This window comes from Canis aureus, chromosome 14 (assembly GCF_053574225.1).
Source record: "Canis aureus isolate CA01 chromosome 14, VMU_Caureus_v.1.0, whole genome shotgun sequence".
NCBI lineage: Eukaryota > Metazoa > Chordata > Mammalia > Carnivora > Canidae > Canis > Canis aureus.
Genome location: NC_135624.1, coordinates 6,455,791 through 6,477,868, shown reverse-complemented (window position 1 = coordinate 6,477,868; position 22,078 = coordinate 6,455,791). Strand labels below are relative to the sequence as shown.

The 22,078-nt window shown below is 37.4% G+C and overlaps 1 protein-coding gene across 6 annotated transcripts in view; it reads left to right on the top strand.

The window, feature by feature from the left end:
• Positions 1-22,078, top strand: part of NCALD (neurocalcin delta) — a 369,475-nt gene that overhangs the window by 283,368 nt on the left and 64,029 nt on the right. The window contains exon 1 of one of the 6 annotated variants that reach the window (XM_077846823.1): positions 5,525-5,758. The exons of 4 other annotated variants lie outside the window; for them this stretch is intronic. The gene's annotated coding sequence lies outside the window, so the exon portion shown is untranslated. Of the gene's footprint in view, positions 1-5,524; positions 5,759-22,078 lie in introns of those variants that run through there. One more of the 6 variants, XM_077846815.1, reaches the window with a different exon arrangement.

Below are 22,078 nucleotides of genomic sequence, written 5' to 3'. Positions count from 1 at the left end.
CTTCTTTTGGGAATCAAGTAATTTTAAAAGTGCTTTTCCTGATCTATTCGTTTTTAGCTATGTATTTTTTTGTTCTTTTAGTGGATATGAGGATTACAATGTGCATCCTTACCTTATTAGAGACTTACTAATTAGTACTTTTACCAGTATACAAGAATCTTAGAACATCTTAGTTCTATTCATCCTCTCTTACCTTTTGTGCTAATTTTGCCCTATATTTTGGATCTACCACATTTTAAGCCCCACAGGACATCATTTTAAAAATCAGTATTCATTTAGATTTATCCACATATTTGTCCTTTCTGTATCTTTGTGTTTCCAGCCAAAATTATTTTTTCTCCCTAAACATCTTTTTCTAAATTTAGTGTAATTCTTTTGAAACAAATGCCCTCAGTTTTTGACTGAAAATGTCCTATGTTGTCTTCATGTAAAATAATTTAATTAAACTTTTATTTTGAGTTAAGTGTAGATTCACATGCAGTTGAAAGAAACAATACAGAAAGAATCCAGATATGTTTTACCCACTTTCCCTTAAAGGTAACATTTTCCAAAACTGTAGTATGATATTACAATCAGGATACTGACATTGATATAGAAGCTGTCAAAGTACAGAAGTTTTTATCACTACAAGGATCCCTTGTGTTGTACTTTTATAACATAAGCACTTCTCTCCCACCCATGGTCAGTTTAATTTCTGGAAACCACCAATCTGTTTTTCATTTCTAGAACTTTTCCATATCAATCGTGTTATATAAATGGATCATATAGTATGTGATCTTTTGAGATTAGTTTTTTCACTCAAGAAAATTCTCTGGACATTCATGTAGGTTTTTGTGTGTATCAGCAGTTTGTTACATTTTAGTACTGAATAGTATCCCTTGGTGTGGATATACTAAAATTTGTTTATCCATTTCACCTATTGAAAGCATCTGGGGACACCTGGGTGGCTCAGTTGGTTAAGCTGCTGACTCTTGATTTTAGCTCAGGTCATGATTTCAGGATCCTGGGATCCAGCTCTGCATCAGGCTCCACCCTCAGCACAGAGTCCGTTGAGGATTTCTCTCTCCTTCCACCCCTCCTTCCCACTTGTTCACACTCACACGTGTTCTCTCTCTCTCTTTCTCAAATAAGTAAATAAATCTAAGAAAAAAAAAAAGCATCTGAATTGTTTCCAATTAGTATCCATCATAAAGTTATAAGCTTTCATTTACAAGCTTTTGTGTTAACATAAGCCTTCATTTCTCTGAAATACCAGGAGTACCATTGCTGAGTCATATGGTAGTTGCATGTGTAATGTTTTTGAAAAACTGCCAAACCATTAATGATAGTGGCTGTATCATTTTACAGTCCCACCAGCAATGTATGAGTGATTCAGTTTTGATATCATCACTATTTATATTTTAGTCATTTTGATAGTTGTATAGTGATATCTCATTATGATTTTTCTTAACTTGCATTTCCCTAATGGTTTATGATGTTAGAAAATCTTTTTGTGTGTTTGTCATCTGTACATATTTGGCGAAATTCTCCTCCTGTCTTTTGCTGGTTTTCTAATTGGATTGTTTGTTTTACTGTTGAATTTTACTATTAAAAAGTCTTCTGTTTGCCTTTAAAGTTAATATGACTTCATGGTATTGCTGCTTTTAATATTTTGTCATTGCCTTTAGTTTTCAACACTTTGGTCATGTGTGATTTTCTTTATTCAATCCAAATAGTTGCTTCAGTGAAGACTATAATAATTTGGGCACAATTTTAGTCAGGAAATTATCACTATTGCACTTTGCCCATTTTCCTTGATTCAAATCTTCCTGATTAAATTTTTCTTGCCATATTATTCTTTAGGTCAAAGTTAGATTGAGATCATTATAGTTCCCAGATGCAGAAAAGAAAAGTTGGTCTTCTCTCCCTCATAAGAAATTAAAAATAAAAAAAATAAAAATAAAAACAATTCTCAAGTATAAAATAAACATAAATAATTCAATTCTTTCTAAAAATACAGCAAATGTAAATTATTTCCCAGCACTTATGTAGCCAGGCTTCTGGAGTGTAGATCCTGGCTCTGCCATGTACTAGGTAGGCCAGTTATTTGACATCTCTATGCTTATGTTTCATCAGCTGTGAGATGTGGAAAGGAGTACCTGCCTCCTAGGGTTATAGTGGATGATTTAATATCTCTACAGCACTTAGAACAATGCTTCAGGTATTAAGTACTCAATTAATTTCAGTTACCATAAAAGATTATCCAACATTAATTAGCAATAGCCATAAAATACATCATCATATAACTTATGTACACTCATAAAAAGTATTCATGATTTAGTAGAGATAAGTTTGATTTACTTGGTAAATTTATTTGAACCCTTTCATTGCTATATAATGTGATAACTTCAGAGTTTTATTTTTCCTTCCTTTGCCTTTTTTGGAGTTGAGGGGAAGCTCTTTCTTCTCAGTAAGTGGGAAGAAAAGAGAACCATTTTTCTCTGTTGCCAGCATTCCCAATAGTTGAGACACTCAGCATTTACTGAGCGCTCATCATGTCCTGGGTCCTGTGCTAACCCCAGAGTTGTAGAGATGAATAAGAGTCTGTCTTTCCCTGAAAGTCTTTGTAGACTTATCAGAATCAGACGGATAAACCAGAAATGACATACCCATTAAGCCATCTACCCTGTGGCCAGGAGTCAGAACTTTAGAATACACTGACTTTATAATCTTCACAACAACCTTAGGATGTAGACACTTGCCCAGATGAGATTTGAACCCAATGTCTCCAAAAAAGAAGTCCATGGCCTTCCCACTAATATTAAGATGGGGAGACAGGAACATTTTTACCTAGAATTATCAAATAAAAGGCTGATTATAGTTGTCTACTCATGGCACATACCACCTGTTAATTCAGATGAGTGAGCCCAAGTCAGACTCCTTGTTTGGTATTTATCAGTTATTTCCAGCAAAGTGATCAAACTAATAATAGGCAGCCTTGATATTCATACAGCAAGTGAAAACTATGGTGTAGAACTATTTTTGAATGGGTATTTTTAAATTCAGTGAATCATTTTCACCTAAAAAAAATGAGTTATCATTTAAAAAATAAAATGACACATATTCCCTCAATATGGTGGGCTGTGATTGGAGAAACCCTCATCTGTATTTCCTATGATATTTTCAACTACATTTGCATTAATTAGCCAAATCAGTAGAAACCTCAGCTCCAACTGAGATCATCCTCTCCATTTAACCCCTGCAGGTAACTGATAGCTTCTTTAGCTGTAAGAAGAATCCTTAATCCTGGGTAGTTTGCAAAGGGAAAATGAGTGATGACAGGTTGGAAGCATGCTATAGAAAGGATGATTTACATGCAGCCACTTTTCATTTTGAAGGTCAGTCCACTGATTATTTTAACTTATAATGAGTTTAAGCCCAAGTCAATATATAGTAAAGCATACCTATCATTTAAAAATGATAGAAAATTCAAAATGAAAAGATGTTAGTTTTTGCTAAATTTCAAACTAAATTTCAAATTAAAGCAAGCCCTGAATTTTAGACCTATTCAGAATTGAGAACTTCTTATTTCAGAGGACATCACCTTTTGGCAGAGCTTGGTACTGCAGCTTTACTCAGATGCTGGAGCTGCAGAACGAGAACACGTTGCTCAGGCAGCCAAGGATCTGGAATCAGAAGGATCATAAAACAGGCAGCTCCGAGGACATGGGGCCCTGGAAAATCTGGAAAGACATGCTCTCTCTCTTTTCTTCCCATTCCACTCATTACTATGATATGCATTTCTGAACAAAGACCCAGAACTATAACTGAAAAAACTGCAAAATTGTGAATTGTGGCTGTTGCTGAAATCTGCCCCTGTAAGCAAATGGATAAAAACAGAAACTCAAGAGGAGCTGGAAGAAAAGATATCGTCAAAAAACCCCATAAGAATCCACACTGATGTTCTGAGACCATGCTAGTGATGGAAAGAAATACAAGAAACATGGGGGTAGTGGCGAGACATCTCATCCCACTTAGATGGACATTGGGTTCAATTAACCACTTGTTCTTGTGCCCAAAGGTAAATTCCCAACTGTCATGTCTCTGAAATCACTAAAGCACTGCAGCTTGATTTTACTTTTGCACTGCTACAGCTAATAGCTTCAGGAAAATAACTTTTCAAATATAAACGTATCTTTTCTTCCAGTTGGGGCTGGGACAGTAGTGAAAGAAAAGGAAGCTGGAATAGAAGGATTTTATAGCCACATTTTGGACATTAGTCTTTGTTCAACAAGAACCAATTTCTGACAATGAAGAAATTTCATTCTTTGAGAGTGGCACAAATGTAATCTGCTTAGGTGGTTTAGCTTCCATTTATATTTTGTAGTACTCCGGGAGCAACTCTTTTTTTTTTTTTTTTTTGTAAGAGCCAGAATGGAAATCCTTGTAACACTAGCATGGAAGGGTCCTTCAGGTTCTGAGAGTAATCTCCTTCCCTCTGCCTTTTAGCCCTTTTGCCCTTTGAATGAGTATACATTTTCTGCATGTATTTTTCAGAGTACTTTCCTGTGGACTTCATTTCACTTTGTTTAATTGGCTTTCTGTTAATTGAGAGGGAGGATGAAGTAGGAAATAAGCATGTGTGAGGAGTGAGAAATAAGCAGGGATTGTCCTAAAGGAAATGAAGCTGAAGTTAGGAAATGTGCAGGACCGTCCCTCTATACTGCTGCTCTAGGCTTTCATGGCACTTTGTGTTTGTGGGGCATTGCCCATTTACTCCCTGCTGAGCCCCAAAGGGCTGTGGAGGAGAGCATTCAGGAGGAGAGGATTTGGCACCTGTTTGGTGACCTCAATGCAAGGGTCTAAAAGCATTTTAAATGTACTCACGAGGTGTTTTAATGTGGTACTGTTTTGCTACTTTGGTCATCGTTCTTGCATGGACATTTTACAGTGCAGGACTCCGGAATTCATCAGCCAAGTTTCTCCCCTTGGTGTCAGAGTCCTTAGATTCTCTCATCCGACCCTGGGCCTGGGCCACTACCCCCATGTTTCTTGTATTTCTTTCCATCACTAGCATGGTCTCAGAACATCAGTGTGGATTCTTATGGGGTTTTTTGACGATATCTTTTCTTCCAGCTCCTCTTGAGTTTCTGTTTTTATCCATTTGCTTACAGAGAGCTTTAATTAGCTCAGAAAACTTCCCCCAGAATTTTTCAGTTTCTTTCCTTCTGTTCTGGAGGGAGAGAGACACGCTCCATGCTGGTGATAACGAGACCAGTGGGAACTTACTTAGGGTGGCATGCATTTTCCTGCGAGGAACTAGAAAGAACAGACACCAGTCTTCAAGAGGAGAGTTGTAGGCATGCTTGAGTCACAACTTCGGAGGCTGAGGTTGTCGGGGAGCTGTCCATGATGATTGTGGGGTGCGTGTGTGTACACACACATCCCCTACAGTGACAGATGACCTATTGAAATAATTTCAGAGCTGTTCTCTGGTTGCTACGACAACCAATGCTCTCTTGGCTTTCATCTGGCCATGTGACAGGGACTTTGACGTCAGCTGGAGGCAGACTCTGTGGCTGAGTCCACACAGTCAAAGGCCCGGGAGAAGCTGGTGGATGCGGCCGCGCCTCCTGCGGCTGCTCTGCGCCTGCTCTGCGCCTGCTCTGCTCCTGCTCCTGCTCCTGCTCCTGCTCCTGCTCCTGCTCTGCCCGCCGCCGCCGCCGCCTCCCGGGGCGCAGAGCATGGACTGTTAAATCCTGCGCTTCTTTTGTGTGAGGTAATTAGTCGGCTTTATATACAATAGTTAGATGTTTATAGATTATTGCGGTTTTCCCCTCTCTTTTACCTCCTACAAGTTTGTCTTCATGAGCAATTATTGTTGTACCAGGGGAAAAAATGTGAAGCAGATTCTAGTTGCTAATTTTGTGCGGAGTCTCTGGAATTTGGTTAAATTTGGATTAATGTTCTCTAAAGTAAAGTTAAAATATAATCGCCCTTCTTGCTCAACACTTGCTAACATGACATTATTCAGAGATACGGATTTTGCAGCTTGAGCCAAATATTCCCCGTTGAATTCCAGGAATCCTCCCTTCAGCATTGTTTTGGGTTTCAAGACTCCAGCATAGTCTTGCAATATGTTGCTAACTGTTTTGTGTTTTTTTAAATTGTTACCCATTCTGAATCAGCCTAGAATAGTTTGGAATTTGGTTTCTAGCTTGCTTGCAACATGCATAATTAGCAACAATAGACACAGTGGGGAAAGAACATTATACTTTGAAACAAAAGTTGGGTTTTTTTCTTGTAAATAGGGTATTCTGAAAATACCAGGGAAACTGTCAACAGCTTCCTGTTTAGAGAAAAATAATCTAGGATATGCCAAAGAAGTTGGGGTGGAACCTCTTATGTATGTGTGCATGCAGTTGCTTTTTGGTTGTTAAAGCAAAGTGCACATTGTCAGTGTCTTCCTCTGCAAATTCAGCAGTGGAAGAGAATGGCATTGGATAGTCTTCACCCAGGAGTCCTGTAAGCTGTTCTTCTATTTAAGAACTGAAATATTGCCCACAGAAGGAAATGATAGCACTAAATCTGGATTATCATTGGTAGATGTTATTTTAATTCAAATACAGATATAGTCACTAATATTTGCTCTCAATTTTGAATGAATAATTTGATGACTGTGATTAATAAGTCCTCTTATCTCCTTATTCCTATTGCAGTAAACAATGCAAATTGTTTTATTTGCCTTTTTATAGTTCATTTTTCCCCAAGTTTAGTAATTTTGGATTTTCTATCATTGCACGCAGACTGAATGATTTTGTAGCTTGTAATTCAAAGAAAACCTTGGCATTTAAGTTAATCAAAGCCTGCCTTTATAACCAGGTTTCTAAATCTTACAAATTCAACAGGAAAAATAGGCAAATTTTAGGGCAGCACATGTAATGTACCTATTATTTTGTTGGATAGAAAATAATGGTTTAACTGTGTATATGAATAATATATATTTTGTGATATATGTATTATATTTCAATGTAATGCAAGAATATATTGTTGTTATTTTTTATATTCTTTATTAGTTTTAAAATTCTGATTGCATTTATTTTTTTCTTGGAGATGAGAATTTTGAACAGTATTTGGTTTCAGTGATAAGTGAATAACTGAGTGCATTAATAATTTTTCAGTAGTTTTCAATGACTGAATATTCATTGAACTGACTGGCATTTGATAAGTCTATTTTGGGTCAGAGTCCTCATGGAGGATTTTCCAAAAAGTCTAATGTGCTTACAGTCCAGGCATATCTACTGAGGCATCATTTCGTCATTTAATTTATCTCATAATTACACTAACTCAGAGGCCACACTCTTAACACCCCCTAGAAATATGTTAATTGATTTTTAACATTTTAAATAAGATGAACAGAACCAGTAGCATGTCATTTAAAAATACTATCTTTGATGGAGTACTTTGATGTTTGCTTCTTTTATGAAAAATAAGTAATTGTCATTATAGTTTAGATAGCAAAGATTTCTTTTTATCTCCCTTTATGATGTTTTAAATGAAAGTTCTTAAATGACTATTTCAATGCCCTTATAAAATACACTGGATTTCAGCAGTGTGGCATATAAGAGAACAAGTCTGTTGATGGCAAAATGTCATGATAAAGTTTATCACTAGGAGAGAAACCTATGCCATGACCTCAGAGATACTCTAGAATCTACAGGTTTTTTCTTGTGGCAAAATGAAAAAAAAAATTACTCTCATCACAGTCATCTACTTAAAGCAGTGAGACTGTGCTGATTTCAAGGTCAAGTTTGTTTCAGCTTCAAAAGATAGCAAAGAATGATTTGCATTGAAATCTGGTTGTTCTTTGTGTACAGTTTCGGGTTGTTGTTGTTGTTGTTGTTGTTGTTGTTGTTGTTGTTGTTTTTTAACATTTTTGGTGTCATGGGCTTCTTTGGCAACCTGGAAAGCCTATAGACTTCTCAGAATGATGCTTTTAAATGTTAACTTATTCTTAAATAATACAAGCTAGCAGCAGGTATAGCTATCATAATTTTGAAGTAGTAATGAGTGTAAAAGATATTTCAGAATATCTATACTGACTATAACGTGATGTGAGAATATCCGTGATTTCTCTTGGTGACAAAATCACAGGTACTGTGGTTTGTAGCCTACATTTTAATTAAAAGAAATGCTAAATTTCAGTTTGAGACTGATGAAACTCAAAGTGTAATGTTTTTCCCATCCGAGTTCTTGGATCCTCTTGAATTCTGTCCACCCTTGAGTTAAATGATATGTGAGCAAGTGATGCCAAAAGGTCTCAGAACTGCATCAGACAAAACACACACCACCATTTCCACATTCAGTTACACATCTGATTTTATTCTGTAAATGTGTGAATTTCACAGTATTCTCAAATTTCTGTGTGAAAAGGGATGATATATCCAGACAGCTACCAAACTAGAACTTTTGTTTATTTTCCAATCCATAGGCATTCTTATGTTACATGGATTGGGAAACTCTTACCTCATTAGATAGGAGTGAAGAGGAAAGACTCATAGTGTTAATGCAAGTTATTCAAGTTAAAACCATGGATCACAGAAGTAAGACTAAAGCTAGTTACAGAACAGCCTTTATTCACTCAGGGAAAATAAGCTAGCAGTACTCAGATGAAGAACACAGGATGTTATGTGAGGTCACTAGAGAGCTTATGTAACTTTCTAGTGTAAAATAAAGCACATACGTGTGTGAATCTATAAGTTGGGTACTCAGAATAGAACCTGCTAGTTTATCTACCAGAAGTCTCCAGGATGGATCACATTCAAAATGAAATGCGAATTAGAGACATTTTCCAAGTAATTTGAACTCAGAATCATATTTTACTTATTGTATATTTAAGAACATTACAGGAGGTATTAATATTATGGTTTAGCATGACTATATAAGCAATTGTCTCATTCTCACGTCACTTTGAATTTGCAGAAAATATTGCCTGATTTTCTTCTCCGACCAACTAGGTAGCTTTGCAGTTGGTTGGCTGATGTCATGTATCATTCATTACCTTTCCAGCTCTGCCTTTAGATTGTCCAAAGCCACTCTTTCTATTACATCAGCATCTCCCATCTCAGCGTCAGAGAATTGGAGCTGTGACATTTTGTACAAGCTGTTGTCTAAACTCAATCCAAATCCCTAACATTTGAAATGGAAGCTTAACAATTTGCCTTCATGTGTTCTTGGGAAATTATGAAAGATGATTTTTCTCAAACATTTTTTATTCATTGGACAAGAAAAGAACACCTGCTTGGGGGTCTTTGAGTCTCTGAGGCAACTTAACAAAGAAACTTAGAAAAAGTCTAAAATCTCTGACTTCGAGCTGTATTGTTTGCTTCTTTGATGGCAGGTGTTTGAAATTTTAAGTTCAGAAAGGAATGTGCCATTACTCTTCATGAAATCAACTGTTATTTGAATGGTGCCCCATGATGGAAATCCAACTAGAAATAGCATTCCAGAATATAGTATTTTTTATTGTCTCCAGAAGTGATGCCATAAAAGTTAGTGCTCATTAAGACTTTGATATAAAAATTATATGATAAATATTTAAATTCACTGGAGCCATGTTCTTCAAACTAAAGACGGTCTGTTCTTTTTATCTCTTCAATGAACCTTAGTTTTTTGGGACATATTTCTATAAATGCCTTTAATTAGAGACACAGCATCTCTTTAAAATCTAGTTTACACTCATGTAAAACATACTTAGTGAATATTAAAGTTCTATATTTGATTTGCAGGAAAGTAATCTCTAATTGGAATGATATTCAGCTGCTGCTTGTCCTAATATAAGGATCGTTCATATTTTCTGAATTCTGTTTCAATGACTGCAGGAGAACCAAAGGCTGCATATTGCTTTTATGCAGGGATGAATCTTTTAAAGGATGATTCTAGATTTTCTTTACTTTTATGAATTTAAACCCTATCCATCAGAGGCAAATGTTGAGAAGTGTTATATTCTTTGGCTATCTGCTCAGCTCACTCCCACAGATTTTCATGTGATTCATACAACTAAAACCACAACCAATTTTGTGACCATATTTACACCATCCTCAGAGATAAAAAATAGCATCCTACAAAAGTTATCCCATCCTCCTCCTTCCCAGGCATTAGGTGCCACAGGAGGCAAGCATTTATCAATTGGTACTGCATCCACAGTATTATAGGAAGCACTTTGGGCCCCTCCCTCACACAGTCTTTGAGTGATATATGCCACTGGCATAAAGAACTCAGATTACTTTATGGACTTCTCATTTTTGTTTCCTTGAGCTTTTATTCAAACATTCAGTCTTTCATACATTCAACAAGTTTTGCATACCTACTGTGTGCCAGGCATTATCCTAGACACCGGGATACTATGGTGAAGAAGACAGGCAAGGTCCCTAACATCGTGGAACTTATAGTCCACTTTTAGGGAACCTATATATATCAACAGACAAAGTTTCTTCCTAATGGCCATGCTGACCAGTGTAGTCAAAGCAGAGAATTATCTTTAAAAACAAACAAGCAAACAAACATCAAAACAAAAGAGACAAGCAAACAACTGGAAGCCATTAGATTTTACACCTGAGTTAAACCTTAGAAGAGGCATTCTTCAGCTGGTGAACAGCCAACCTAATTTGTAAGCAATCTGTTCATATCAGTGTTCAGTATTCCAGATCAGTATTCCCAGCCCTATTCTCAGTGGGCCAAAGGCTATCTGTCTTCTAATTACGAAGAAAATGAGACTGGTACTAACTGACCTAAAGAATGATTATCTTTTAGGCAAATATGCTGTATTATGCAAATAAGAAGAGCCATTTTAAGAAAGGAATCCTTAAGTTAGTGGTGCCCAAATGCTGTGACCCTTGAACAACATGGTGGCTAGGGGTGCCAACCTCCCCTGAAGTCAAAAATCCAAATATAACTTTTGACTCCCCCAAAACTTAACTGTTAATACCCTAAATTGACCAGAAGTCTCACCAATAGTATAAACAATTAGCACATATTAGTATATGTATTTTATAGTGTATTTTTATAATAAAGTAACCTAGAGAAAAGAAAATCATAAGGAAAATGGTTACAGTACTATACTGTATTTATTAGAAAAAAAAGATACATGTGTATGGGATGCCTGGGTGGCTCAATGGTGAGCATCTGCCTTTGGCTCAGGGTGTGATCCAGGACTGGGGATTGAGTCCCACATCAGGATCCCTGCAGAGAGCCTGCTTCTCCCTCTGCCTATGTCTCTGCCTCTCTCCCTCTCACGAATAAATAAATAAGTCTTTAAAAAAAATACATGTATAACTGGACCCCTACACAGTTCAAACCCATGTTCTTCAAGGGTTAACTCTATCTTATCTTCCCTGTACTAATCCAGTCAAGATAAGCTTACTGCTATAATAAACAGTCCCAATGGCATAATGCCATTCATTTTTCATTCACCTGCAAATCAGATTTAGGAGAAAGGTTGTTTTTTTTTTTTTTTTTTTTTTTTAAGATTTATTTACTTGGGAGAGACAGAGAGAAAACATGAGTGGGGGAGGGGCAGAGGGAGAGGGAGAGAATCTCAAGTAGACTCCCCATTGAGCATGGAGCCAGGTCTGGAGCTCCATCTCACAACCTTGAGGTTATGACCTGAGCCAAAATCAAGAATCGGATGCTTAACTAACTGAGCCATCCAGGTACCTCTAGGAGAAAGATTTTATTCCACACAGTTATCCAAGAATTCAGTCTTCTATTTAGTTAAAATAATCTGGGGAAAATCCTACATCTATCACTTGCAGATGTTACTTTGGGCAAGTTATTGAAGTCACAGTTTTCCAGTCACCTGGATAATATAAGTGCCTACCTTATTGGTTTTTAAGTCAACTTAATTGGCTTAGTAAGTGACAGGTATTAGGTATTCAATAATGTGAACTGTCATCATTATTTTCTACCTCTGGTAGTGCTGCCACTACCACCATTTCCCCAGAAACCATGAAGTACCACTGCCCGAGGTGGAGTGGGTGTCTCCCTGGTATTATGATAGTAGCTAACATATAGGGAGCTAGATAGACTTCTAAGCTCTTTTCAAAATAACTAGTTTTTCTTCACAGGATCCCAATTATATAATTGAGGAAACTGAGGCACAGAGAGCTTAAGCAAACTGTCCAGTGTTACACAAGAATATATAACAGAGTTCTAGGTATCTGGCCCTAGAGTCCTGGCTCTTTATTCACTGTGCTATATTGCCTTTCAAGCTGGAATATATTTTATTTTCCCTATAGGTAACATGTGATAGCAGATTGTACTCTCCAAAATTGGCCATATAATTATATCTACTTCCACGTACTCTTCTAGAATCTTGGCACTCAACATAAAGAGCTGGAATCTGTTGGCCTCTCCTTGAACCTACATGGGCTTATGATTAGTCTAACTGGTAGAGCACAGTGGAAACAATGGTAGGTGACTTCCAAGGTTGGATCATCAAAAGATGCAATTTCTTTGTCTCTGAGGTATTCTTTGTATCTCTCACACATAACATTTGCTCTTGGAAATCAGCTGCCATGTTGTGAGGGAGCCCAGACCAATACGGAGAGGCCATGTGTGTTTCAGCCAACACCTCCAGCTTAGGCCATAACGAATAGCCAGCACCAACCACCACCAGATCTATGAGTGGGCAAGCTTTCATAGGAATCCAGACCCTGGCTCTTAGGTCCCCCTATTTCCCCTATTCCTCCTGATACCAAGTGGACCAGAGATGAGCTATCCCTGCTGAACCCTAAATTGCAGATTCATGAACAAAATAAAAATTATTGTTGTTTTAAGTCTACAAATTTTGGTATTATCTCTTAAGCAGCCAGAGTAACTGGAACATTAAGGGTAATTAGATGTGACTAAAATACCTGTATAAGGGACTAAACTTCAGGTACATGGAACTTAAGTAGGTTTTTATGATTTGGGATAAGTACCTAACCTAATTAAAAGAATTTCTAGAGGAAAATGTATTTGAGTTACCAAATTACAAATGAGCATTAAGTACACACCTTGTTTGTAAATTCAGAACAGTGTCCTACATATTAATGCTTTTGCTGGTTCCAGAAGAACAGAACTTGACTGTATGCCTTAGAAAAATCTCCCTCATTGCTTCTGCTGCCTGAGACCCTTTCTGACAGACAGTCTGTGTGGACAGCAGTACTGATGCTATTTTTCCCTTGGTTACTGCTTAGTCCTTCTTATCTGCTTTTGTCTCCCTTGCTCACACCTACTCTGTCTAATCTACTGCCTAGTTTTCTATTGTTAGACCATGCTGTCTTCTTGACACTCTCTTTTGGCTCATTTCCAATGCTTCTAAGCCTATTTTTCTGCTTTAATGGTTTACAGTAAAGCTAGGGAATTCCTCTTGGCCAGGTAAGATTTAGCTCATTCAGCAAAGTCTTCTTACAAAGCTGCCAAAATGGCAACTGTCCCATTGGCTTGTGGCTCCATGTGTTGGTCAAACCTAGCACTTGGAGTACTGAGAAATGTAGCCCTTACATCCTCACTCAAAGAGACACTGCTGGGATGCTTGGGTGGCTCAGCAGTCGAGCATCTGCCTTCGGCTCAGGGTGTGATCCCAGGATCTGGGATCAAGTTCCTCATCGGGCTCCTTGCAGGGAGCCTGCTTCTCCTTCTGCCTGCATCTCTGCCTCTCCCTGTGTGTCTCTCATAAATAAATAAAAAATCTTTTAAAAAAAGAGAGACACTGCTCTCTTGTGCTGCAGAGAAACCAATACCTGTTTTTTTCTTCTCGCTTACTTAAATGTCACCCTATCCTGATGGTTTTCTCACCTTCCTTTTAGAAGGTTAATTGGTTTTTTCACTCATTCATGTATTCATTCAATACAGAATTAATAAATTCTATATAGTGGCCCTGTTGTTCTCCACCTATAGAAAGATTTTTTGTGTCCAAGGACTGGTAAGGTGCCTCCAGTTGTCTCTCATTTGCTTACCATTGATACCAGGCAGATGTGGTCCAATGATCCAACTGTTTCAATAATCAACACATGTCCCACTTTGTTCAAGATGTTCTAGCTAAGTAGGATACATCAAGCATAATACAGGACCAGCTAGTTTTTGAAAAGGTTATAGTCCAACTGGGGAGGCTGGACAGCATATGCATCTGAAATTGAAGAAGCTGTGTCTTGGTTACAACCTCTCATAATGCCCCAGGTAGTGCTCAGCACATTGTATCTAGTCATTAAATCTTTGGTAAGTGACTAATGAATAGATTAACCCTAGAAGGATATTGAGAGGCATCTTCCTTCAGGAAGGAATTAAGCTTTGAACTGAATCTTAAAGGATGGAGAATATTTGGCATGACCACAGAAGTGAAAGGATCATCCACGAGTAACAAACAGCATGGGTAATAGGAATTGACACCCATCTGGGATTGAGAAAACATTTGGGAAAAGGAAAAAAAAAAAAAAAACATATAATACCTAAGGTGGGTCAGTGGGGATCTAGAATTTATTAATTTAAGGTAAGCTGGATTTGATCAGATAGATAACAGGAAGCTAGTGAAAGTTTGGGAAGAGGTAAGTGATGTACGTGTCAAATAGTGTTATACTATTTTAATAACCCTGTTTACTTTTGCTTCATACAGCTTATTTTAAAATCCCAAATATGTGTTAAGTGCTTCCTTTTTCTCATAGAAAAGTTATAACTTTTTAAACTAAAAAAATGTGAGTTATCTTTTGCCCTCAATGCTGCGAGAGTGGCCCTTTTAACTTTAGCCAGGCGATATCTGTAGGGAGAGCTATGTAACTTCATAGTTTTAAGACTATAATCTGTTTTTAGCAAAGTCATATTTTACATAAAACTTAAGCCAGCCGAAAAATTGAAGCCTTCCTAACATTTTCCATAGAATTATACTATAGTGATCATTGATATTCATAATGAAACCCCTAGGATATTGCACCATTATTCTGATGTCTTTTAATGAGTCATCAATGAAAGACTAAATTATAGTCAGTGATGTTTTAGTTGTAAGTACATTTCTTTTTTTTTTTTAAGATTTTATTTATTTATTCCTGAGAGACACAGAGAGAGAGAGAGAGAGAGGCAGAGACACAGGCAGAGGGAGAAGCAGGCTCCACGCAGGGAGCCCAACGTGGGACTGGATCCTGGATCTCCAGGATCACACCCTGGGTGGAAGGCGGCGCTAAACCGCTGAGCCACCCGGGCTGCCCAGTACATTTCTAATCTTTGAAAATTGGCCATCAGTGTATGTGTTTGGCAACTATCAGAATGATTTCTTGTTTTTGTTTTTGTTTTTTTTTTAAGTAGGCTTTATGCAACGTGGGGCTCAAACTCCCTGAGATCAAGAGTCCCATGCTCTACCGACTGAGCCAGCCAGGCGCTCCACTATCAGAATGTTCTTAATCAGAGTATCACAATCTCAAGAAAAATATTGTAAATTATACATACAGATGTGTGTAGAATATATATTTTTAGTGTATGTATATTAGTATGTATTACATATGTATATATTTGTATAATATATATATTTATACACACACAATAAAAGAGTAACAAAAACATCATTTGTTAATCCTTCTAGTGAAATGTGAATTCACATATTGATATTGGTTATAACTTTGCCTCTGCCCCCTGTAGGTTAGTACTGTCCCTAAGGTCCAGTGCCTGCCAGGAATTGAATCTGTGATATAGTTGTTAAGTCTCCAATTAAATACAGATTTTATTTTATTTTATTTATTTATTTTTAAATACAGATTTTAAACCAGTTGAGGACAGAGAGTAGATTATCTCCACCTCCGACAGAGAGTAAAGTCTATGCTTTACGTTTACACAACATGACTCGCCACTGCTGCTAGCGACTGTGCATGTTTGGAAATCAGTTCTGTTTACTGAGCCCATTGCACACATTAATGCTTCTTGCTACCTCCTGGCTACTCAGCAGTGAATGGCCACGGAACATTTGGTGATCCCTGAACTCTCTTCCAAGGCCAATTGCTGGGGGCAGTTAACTCAAACCATTCACTCTCTTGAGGATCTACTTTATAAGGAAACTGAGCAGAAGTTTAACTGCAAGTTATAGTTTTCATGAAATTATTTTCTGGCATATCCAGAAGTTGTTTACACAAAATAGAAGCTATTTAAGAAAGAGGCAACCTCTGGTCCAAATTTCATTTTGTAAAATAACTATCATTAAAATCTGCTAAATTGGGGTACCTGAGTGGCTCAATGGTTGAGCATCTGCCTTTGGCTCAGGTCGTGATCCTGGGGTCTTGGGATCAAGTCCCACATCTGGCTTCCCACAGGGAGCCTACTTTTCCCTCTGCCTGTGTCTCTGCCTCTCACTCTGTGTCTCTCAGGAATAAATAAATAAAAATTTTTCAAAAATCTTCTATATTCATCTCCAAAAATGTTAGCCAACTTCCAACTTTAAAAGCCCAATCCATTGTTCTTCAGAAAAGAGTTGACTTCTTCCTCTGGCCCTCAAAACAGGCTCACAGTTAACACCAAGACTGACCGAGATGGCTTACTGCTCTGTCAGCATCCCTCCCGGGAGGATTACTTTGTTAAAATCACAAAGGGTCTTGTAAAAGGTACAAAACTTAGTTGTGTTACAGGTTGACAAAAATATACTAATCTATAAAAATATACTGTTAAAAAAAAAAAGGAAAGGTCTCACTGAAATCACATTAAATCATGTCTGGGTTTAAGAAACAGGAAATTTTTTATTGTGGTAAAATACACATAACAAAAATTAACCTAAAAATTTCAACAGTTTTAAGTGTATAATTCAGTGACATTAAACACATTCATGTTGTGCAACCATGAACACCATACCTTTCCAGCAATTTTCATCTTCCCAAATTGAAGTTCTGTACCCGTTATACACTAACTCCCCACCTCCCCACATCCCAGGCCTTGCTAATGACCATTTAACTTTCTTTAAGAGGTACATTTTAAGGAAGTTTGAAATAAACCTATAATTTTTCTTTCCCTTGTATACACTCTTCAATTAGTAAAATCTCTGTTAAAAGTCCCCAAATAACTGGGAGATTCTTAGGTTTACAAGTGGGCAAAGTTTATGCAGAGTTCCATGATGTAGAGGTTTCAGTTATACAGTGGAGATGATGGATTGAAACCTGTTTTCCAAACCACCTATTTAAATCCTATTCAGTACCATTTTTGCATAATTATTTGGCTCGCCACTTTGATTATCAAAAATAAAATCATTTAACCTGAGACTTTCTGGTCCCAGTGATCTACTCAAATAGTCTTCTACTAATGCTCATTTTAAGTAACTTAAGTATAGAATAATACATGTTTATGGTAAAACGTTTGGACAATATAAAAGAACATAAAGAAAGAAATCCTCTCTTAATATTCTACTGCCTAAAGTAGCCACAATTAATATTTTCAAGTTAAAAAGCATTATAATTCATTTTACTTTATTTTAACAGAAGAAAAAGAACTCTGAAATAAACTTGAGGATTTGAACTTCAGATGATTTCTTTAAAGCAGGAATTATTGGATTCTAATGAAATTGAATTAAAAATTTAAAATTAAAAATTTTAAATCAATCAAATAGAAAGAGATTGGGGAATCAACATTTCTTAAAAACTAATTGTTTCTTAATGGGTATATAGGTTTATATTTTCAGTTAGTTAAAACTTAGTTAACCATCTCATGAAGATCTGAAAAGACCATAGATAATCAAACAAAAATACCTTTGGGAAAATAAAATGTTTTTAACCAGAGTTCGAAACTTAATTTCACCCTTAGGAATATTCTCCTGGAAAAAAAAAAAAAAAAAAAAACTAGATAAAAAGCATAATCTATAAGAAACATCATCCATGAAGTTACAAACCTCTTTCAAAGGGGAAAATAAATCATACAATGGGGAAGCAGTTATTTTACCCAGTGAACTAGAACTCACAGAGATTTTAGAGGAATTCACTGTATTTATTGACCCTCTCCCTTGATCACAGAGGCTTAACTTTATGTGCTTCAGACACCAGTGTTTTTTATATTCCATTTATTAAATTCAAACTATATTTTGATTTGCTTCATATTGAGACTTGACTGCCTTTTATGGTTATTTTTTTAAAAGATTTGTATTTATTTATTCATGAGAGACACAGAGAGAGGGACAGAGACATAGGCAAAGGGAGAAGCAGGCTTCCCATAGGGAGCCCAATGTGGGACTCCATCCCAGGACCCCGGGATCACGACCTGAGCCAAAGGCAGACGCTCAATCACTAAGCCACCCAGGTACTCCAACCTTTTATGAATATTTATCTTCCTAGCATTTCTTATTTTCTTTCTCTTCTCTGGTTGACCTGAAGAAACTTAAATCTTAAGTACATATGTGGTGTGTCAACGTTTGCTTCTTGATTCTTAAGTATCCAGTAGGTCTTGATAACCATTTGTTTGTTGAAGAGTCTTCATTCTCCTGTTTCCTAATTCAGACTAAATAGGCTATTTCACTGGTATATCTTTCCATCAGAACTGGATTATTTCCATGATTTCGAGGTCTACCTACTTCTTGGATTCATTTTCAATTTTTCTAGAATATATTTCTAAGTTGGTCCCTCAAAACAGCAGACCTGCTAACTCCTTGTAAATTTCATTTTGCCCTTATAATTGAAAAACTAGATTCAAAATAATTTTCCACCATTTTATGGGCTTTGCTCTAATGTGTTCTAGCAAACTGAAAAGCAGATGCAAAGTCTGCTGCCATTCTCTTCACAGGTGGCTCTTTTATTCCCTCCCTGAGTTTTCAGAATTTTCTCATTGTATCTGGAAATCATAAAATTCACCAGAAAGTGTCAAGGTATGTCATTTTTTTTCATTTTTCCACTTGAAGCTATATTAATCTGAAGATTCAAGGTTTATTCAGCTCAGGAAAATATCCTGTTACTTCTTTGAAATATTCATCTTCTCTGTCATCTGTATTTTCTCCTCCAAAAGCTTTTATTGTTGGAAAGATATTAGAAGACACCTGAGCTCTTGGATCTTAGATCTCTCTCCTCTATGTTCTTAAATTTTCTCTCTCTCTCTCTCTCTTTTTTTAAGATCTTATTTACTTATTTGAGAGAGAGAGAGATAGCACAAGTCAGGGGGAAGCGGCAGATGGAGAAGAAGAAGCAGATTCCCCACTGAGCAGGAAGCCTTACTCAAGGCTCATCCCAGGATCCTGAGATCATGACCTGAGCCAGGGCAGGCGCTTAACTGACTGAGCCACCCAGGTGCCCTTCTCTTTTTTTTCTTTTATGTGCATTCCAAGAATTTCCTCAAATTTGTCTCACAGATCTGAAATTTATTTTTATGTCATGTCATTTCAGTAAATTCAGCCTTTCTACTCAGGATCTTTTAAAAATCTTTAATTTTTTTGAAAAACGTTTTTTTATGGCTCCTTTTTCAAAATAACGTACTCTTGTTTATGGATACAATAGTCTCCCAAATTTCCCCGAAAACAGTAATAACACTTAAAAAAAAAAAAGTTATATTCTATGTCCTGTTTCAACTCTATTTCTTTTGGCATCAGTTGTTCTGTTGTTCTTCTGAATCCTTGTCTTTTATGCTCTTGGCTTTTCTTACATAACTGTTGCCTTTATGGCCCAATCATATTTATAAATGAAGTCCTGGGTTGACTAGTAGAGGCACCTGGTGGGATTTCCTTGGCAGTTATACAGGAATGTTTTTCTACCATGCTTCTCATACAGGGCAGGGCAGAGCAGGGCAGGCAGGTTTATGGTAGGAACATTTGAGAATAAGAAGCAGGTAGGCAAGCTATGACTGCCCATACTGCCCAAGTCAGGAAGACTATATTTAGAGGGGTGAACTGCATAGTGTACTGCCTTTTGTGCAGAGTTTGGAGTAGAGTGGGAAAAGATAGGGAAAAAAGCATTCTGCAGAGCCTTTCTATTAATTACCTTCTCTGCTCCTTCTCCCTGTGGCTCCAGATCTGAATTCTCTGGGGTTCTGTTGTTGGGAAGAACAGCTCTCACCTCTCTATCACCTCTCTCTGAAACCTAATCTCTGTGATGGTTTTTATTGACTCAATCCAACCATGTCAGTTCACTATTTTCCAGAAATTTTAACATTTCTGTCTACAGATGGTAACCTTTTCTGATTTCCATCCCTATTACTGATTATTCTTCTTCATACATATTTTCTACCATTTCAGTGGAACTTTTAGAGGTAGAATACATAGACTTGTATGCTTCGTCTGCCATTTTAAAGTGAAGTTGTATTAACATTCGCAATGTTTATCCCAATGTGTTAGTATGTGAGACTAGGGCACATGTGTTTTTCTCCACAAGGTCATTTCTTTTTCCTTCATGGCCCTAGACAGCACTCCCAACCCTGTTTGGACATATGATCAAAATGGATCATTTATACAGAGAAAAGTGAAAGAAGATGGATCACATTCTCTGATTCCATCATTAGACTCATAGTATCTGCCTCCAACAGGTACCCCCTCATCCTTCAGGACTCCACTCAAGCCCTGCCTTTTCTCAGAAGCCCTTGCTAGTTTCACCAGGACTCTTGCATAATACAAACCCGTATTATAACACTAACCACACAGTGCTCTGATTTCCTATTGTCTCTTCCATTAAACCTCATGCTCCCTGAAGGTAAATGAGGTGCTTTGTTTCAAGTCTGTATCCTCAATGTACTCCACAGGGTCTGGCATGCGCATTAAGTGCCTGATAGAGATCAAATAACCAAGTAAGTCACTGAATGAATGAACAAGGGAATGAACAAATTTGATGTGGTTATTAGAAACAGGTGTGCTGTATTTCTTTGCAGAAAATGAGACCACTGACTTCCTGATTGTCAGAAGAAGCTTTGAGTAGGGTGTTTCAGACAGATGGAGCATCATGGGAAAAGCCCAAGGCATGGATTTTTGGAGAAACTGGTGGAAGTTGTTCCCAAATTTGCTGTAGATAATTGGTTCATCCAAATACAATCTAATCTCTGCTGTGTCCTTTTCTGCTGAGTGGCAGTATTATTACAAGGTTCTTCTATCTTTGCCAGTTCAGTGAATACAGCCCTAATTAGAACTATTGTACTTTGGCAAAAATGTTGGTGCCTCAATTCCTCATGATTTGAAACCTTCACCAGTCTTCTTTGCAAGTTTACATCTAAGGATCTGCTTATATTTGTCTACAATATCATTACCTGTATTGAGCCCTCACTTCACAGGAACAGCATGAAACCACAGACAACTAAGAACCGGGCTTCCAAGCCCTACTGAGTTCCTGAAGCCTGCTGGAAATTGGTAAAGCATGAACCCCTCAGTTGCAGAGCTCTGCCTTTCACATAATTACCTAGCAGAACTTCCCTGCTCAAATGCCTCTGAACCAGGTCACCATCTGAAAGTCCTCTGCAGAAGTCTCAGGGCCTCGCCTCCCATTTCTGGTAACTTAATAAAAAGCTACTAGTTTTCAGAGCAGGTAGGCTCTCAATTCCTGGTTAATTAAAATGAGTCGTTTCTTTTCAAGATGTGTTATTCTATCCACATAGCAGGTGTTCAAATAGTTGTCAAATAGATGAATGAATGAAATCCAAAAAGGATTGGGTTTGCTTTTTCTGAAATTAGATTCCAGGAGCACATTTATTGGAAAGTACCCCACAGAGGTGCAGAGATCTGCTTTGGATTGCAGAACATTTACTCCTTCCATCTCAGTCATTTCAGTTCCATCACATACTATACACGTCACCCATCTCTTATCTTTGGGGGATTTAGACTGTCACTAAACACATCTCCATAGGATCATTTTATTTGTCCCTAACACAAGATCGTCTGGGGAATACGCTGCTCCCTGTGGGCCCCTCCTCACTTGCCAAGGTGGAGACCCTGACTCAAAGGGCACATCCATGACACCCCCAACTTTTCAGTGTTGCATTGGGCTTCTTTTTGAGAGTGTAGCTCTGTGGCCCCCCAGCAATCTGGTGTTAGATGTTGATGGAACCGTGTAAAGCAGAACATTCCCAGTTGTATGACTTAGGAGCTATCTTGACAACCATCAGTGAAATCCCAGGCCATGCTAACAGGAAAATGAGGTCT